This window comes from Zingiber officinale, chromosome 6B (assembly GCF_018446385.1).
Source record: "Zingiber officinale cultivar Zhangliang chromosome 6B, Zo_v1.1, whole genome shotgun sequence".
NCBI lineage: Eukaryota > Viridiplantae > Streptophyta > Magnoliopsida > Zingiberales > Zingiberaceae > Zingiber > Zingiber officinale.
In genome coordinates, this window is record NC_055996.1 from 83,237,810 (window position 1) to 83,242,453 (window position 4,644).

The 4,644-nt window shown below is 40.3% G+C and overlaps 1 long non-coding RNA gene across 1 annotated transcript; it reads right to left on the minus strand.

Annotated features, from left to right (window-relative positions):
* Window positions 1-621: 621 nt before the first annotated feature.
* Window positions 622-2,590, minus strand: LOC121990358. The gene is made up of 3 exons (XR_006114569.1): window positions 2,499-2,590; window positions 2,159-2,395; window positions 622-705 (listed from the first exon to the last, which is right to left on the minus strand). It is a non-coding gene; the product is annotated as an uncharacterized LOC121990358 (long non-coding RNA).
* Window positions 2,591-4,644: the final 2,054 nt, after the last annotated feature.

Consider the following 4,644-nt stretch of genomic DNA (forward strand, 5'->3'; position numbering starts at 1 on the left):
ATGCAATTATTTCTTTTATACAAATTCTAAGATAGGAAAAGAATGTGCCTAATCGCCATTCAACTATTGGATCTTTGGAATGACTGAGAAAACAATATCTTTTAAGTTGTCAATTTAGGTATGCCAATCATTTAGTAAAAGAGAAAGAAGCACCTGGGCATGACTAACAATCTCACCACGAACAACATACTCACATTTTAGAACCTGAAGAAAAAGATAACAAAGTATTAATGTATGCTATAGATTCTCACACTGCCCTGTTGATTTTCTGCAAAATAAAATCATCTAGAAGACAAAAGGTACAAGATAATTTCTAGACTATTGGAATATATAGAAGACATGGCATACTTGGTTGAAGGAGTAACATAAAATGGATCAGTTTGTTACTTGAAATGAAATACTTCTATACTAAAATTCTCGAAATAAAATTCTTGGATGTCGGAGATGTCCGCCACTGGTGCCTCCATTTATATAAAAGCAGCTTCTCCTAGTTCTTAAAGCAATGCTTCATTACATACAGTTCAAAAATTCAAAGATTCTTATAAACCAATTGATTGCAAAATACTGACAAATAATAAAACAACACAACCCGGAAAGTGGGCGCCCAGCTCGCAAAGGTACAGTATAGTGGTTACCTTATGTAGATAAAACTTCACATCTGCTACACTTATGACAATGTCAGCTTCCAGTTCAGCTGTAACAAACCTGGATAATTCTCAAATCTCAGTATTCAGATGAATGAACTGACGTCTTTTAATACGTATGAAAAGAAAAAAAAACACAATGGATATGGAAAATCATTTAAAAAGGTAAAATAGCAATAAACTCAATTTCTGAACATATAGTCATGAATAAAGAGGAAACTGGAGAAGCTGACAGCGAACTATGTGATGATTGCAACTGTGTTAAAAATGAAATGTCTCCTTATCCTATTCATTAAAGCACTGTACATTTCTTAATACTTTTTATGATAAAATATACTTCTAAAACCATCACTCTTTGAATAAAAAACTTCTAGATAGACTACTTTCAGTCCAAGAGAAAATGTATCCACATGTTGTAAAAAAATTCAGATTCTCCATATAAAGTCTTCATGTTAAGAGGAGCCTAACACCCTTCTCTGAAACTCAAGTTAACTGATAGGGACAATCAATAAGTAGAAAAAAGCTTCTTCTTTTTTTGAAAAAAAATGAAACTTATGTCTTCACAAGCCTTTGGTTACCAACAATAATACTGTTGGCATGGGTGAATGATATTATGTCACCCATGTTGACATGATTTCACTGACATAAACTATATGGTTTGAGATATCGCTGTCAGTTGGCACGAGTTAAACATCTTGTTCTATCCGCCCACCAATGCATAGAATGGTCACGATAGGCAAATCAAGGGGGAAGGTTGTCTACCTCCGGGATTAGTCGGGAGAAGCCCAAACACTTGGATTATTAAAAAAAAAATGCAAGCATTCTCTGAGTGAGAAGATTTTGAACAACTTCTCTTTGTCAACTCATAGTATCTCTACACAACCCACCCACAAACACCTTTTGTATGCAAAGGGGCTTGCTCAAGCTCTACGACAACTCAGTGAGCTCGAGACAACTTTGTGAAATTTTCTTCAACTCATGAATAGCTTTCCCTGAGAACCGCACTCAAGCTCTACACTGCTGAGTGTTTTCTTTGAATCACGAATAGCTCCAAAATGGTTGAGGCTCAAATAACTTTCGTTGATTTTGGAAGCAGCGGAATAGCTCCTTTAGGTACATTCTTCTTTTTTCAGCTCCATCCTCAACACCAATTCACCACTAGTAGGATATGTTGACACTTTGTATGACACCAAAAGTGTTTCATTCTGGCATAGGCACACTAAAAACTCTAGATCGGAAAGAGATTTTAAACCTTGAATTTAACCTCTAAGACCTCTAACTGGTGTAGAATCTGTACTATAGTGCAATAAAAGCTTCAAAAGAAGCAATTTTTTTTATCACATAGTTGTCTATTTGGTGGAGCACTCTCTACATGAAGAACAAAGAGAAAGGCAATTTGCTTCATAAAATGAGCTGCCTCAGAAGATATACACACAGAACAAAGAAAATGCTAACAGGTAATTTTAACTTCCATTTTCTCGACAATAAAAGATCAATTTTCACAAGAGCTTCACCTGATATTGTTCCCATCAGAATGAAAGTCATCTGGCCTCGATCCAAGCTTCATATACTTCATCTTTCCAAAAGCTGCAAGAGGCTGAGAACCCTAATTATCCCTTCCCCCTTCAAAACCTTGGGTACATGGGAAAGGTCTGTTCTAGGGGTTGGTGAATAGTGAATTTCCTCATCAAGGAGAAGACCAAATCTCAAACCTTCTTCCAACAGATGCCTTCAATATCTTCCATAGTTGCCTGCAAGACTTCATCCTAAAGCATTAAACTGCTGCAGGAAAGAGAAGGAAAAACAAGGGGCTAGAGAACTTTGCACAGAGTCAAAGCTTTTAGACATTGTAACCTTGAAGGAAACTAATCAGCTCCAATCCTTCTTCGTTGACAGAGTAAAAGGAAAAGAAAAGCAAAAAAAAAAATGATGAGTGCCAAGCTGAACAGGGTGACCTCTATATAACCATGGGCAGGGGAAACGAAAGAAAAGAAAGAAAGAAAGAAAAGAGAAGCAGGAGGAGCAGGGGGACAAATAATTATCGAATTTTTGTACAGCCCTCTCCTATACCTTTGCGAGTTGGGCGCCGGGATGGCTGAGGATGGAGTAGTAGATGAGGCCGACGGAGGTAACGAGGGAGAGGCAAGCGAGGCAGGTGCCGGTGACATAGAGGAAGACTCGTTTGGTGTGGTCGAGCGCTTGGGGGTGGTCAGCAGAAGCGCGACGGAGATGGTGAGGAGGGTGATCGCCCATTTGTAGGCCATCTTGCCCACGCGCTTGAAGTCCCTCTCGTCGTCTGGGGCAGAGCGAGGCGGAGGCTCGGGGGCGGACGAGGACGGGAGCGGAGGCGGAGGCGAAGGTGGTGGAGTTTGGGGATTATTCTTCTCCTTCTCCTTGGGTAAGGGTTCACCGGTGACTCCTTCACCAGAGACATTTTTCTCAGTAGGAAGGCTAAGGGAGGAAAAGATCGTATGAAGAGAGGGGTTTAGGGTTCGGGAAGGCTAAGGGGGAAAACAGGGCACCAAAAAATTTTGAGGGGAGCAAAACATTGCTACAACGAAAATGACAACGGTTTATTAAAACTATTGTCTTTAACCCCTAAAAAAGCGCTTAAAGACAACAGTTTCAAAAAACCGTTGTAAAAGGTGTTGTTGATTTTACAAAAAGTCACTCAACGACAACGGTTTTTGCAAAACTGTTGTCTTTTATTTTTTGGAGGAGATCAAAGACAACGGTTTTGTCAAAAACCGTTGTCTTTTACCAAATTAACAACAATTCCTTCTAAAACCGTTGTCTTTATGGTGTTGTCTTTTAACATTTTTGTTGTAGTGAATATTCTAAAATTTCAGAAAAATCATAGAATATTTCTAAAATAAATTGGAGAATTTTCGGGCGTTATAATCCCTCATACCTTATAAAAAGTTCATCCTCGAACTTAGAATAACTCTGGGTACTTCTGCCTCATGCTAGCTTCTGTCTCCCAAGTTGCCTCTTCTGTTGTGTGATTTTGCCAAATAACTTTTACTAATGGTACTTCCTTATTCCGTAATTTCTTAACTGTTCGGTCTATTATCTGAATAGGCCGACTATCATAGCTGAGGTCTTCGCGGACTTTTACCATCTGAGGCTCAATCACCTGGGTGGCATCTGGGATATGCTTCTTCAGCATAGAGACATGGAATACATTATGGATAGCTGACATCTCCTAGGGTAGCTCTAGTTCATATGCTACCTTGCCAACTCTTCTGGTGATAAGGTATGGTCCCACATATCTGGGACTTAGCTTGCCCTTCTTCCCAAAACGCATTACTCCCTTCATGGGAGCCACTCAGAGAAATACTGTATCCCCAACTGAAAACTCTAAGGGTCGACGCCGTGTATCAGCATAGCTTTTCTGGCGGCTCTGAGCTGTCTCTATCCTCTGGCGGATCTGCTGTATAGCTGCTGTGGTATCTGCTACTAGATCTATCTGAAGTTCTAGTTCTTTCTGTTCACCACTTTCATACCAGCAGATTGGAGATCTACACCTCCGCCCGTAGAGAGCCTCGTAGGGTGTCATACCGATAGCGGCCTGATAGCTATTGTTGTATGCAAATTCTGCTAAACACAGATATTTGCACCAACTACCCTTGAAGTCTAGGGCACATGCTCGGAGCATATCCTCGAGTACCTGATTTACTCGCTCCGTCTGACCATCTGTCTGAGGATGGAAAGCTGTGCTAAACTTTAACTTGGTGCCCAATGCTGACTGTACACACTCCCAAAAGTGTGATGTGAATCTATTGTCTCTGTCTGAAATGATGGTCCGTGGAACTCCATGCAGTCTGACAATCTCCTTGAGATACAACTGAGCTAGCTGCTCCATGGAGTAGGATATCCTGATAGCTAAGAAGTGGGCAGATTTAGTCAATCTGTCGACTATTACCCAGATGGCGTCAAAACCATTCATGGTTCTGGGTAGTCCCACAATGAAATCCATAGAAATATCCTCCCACTTCCA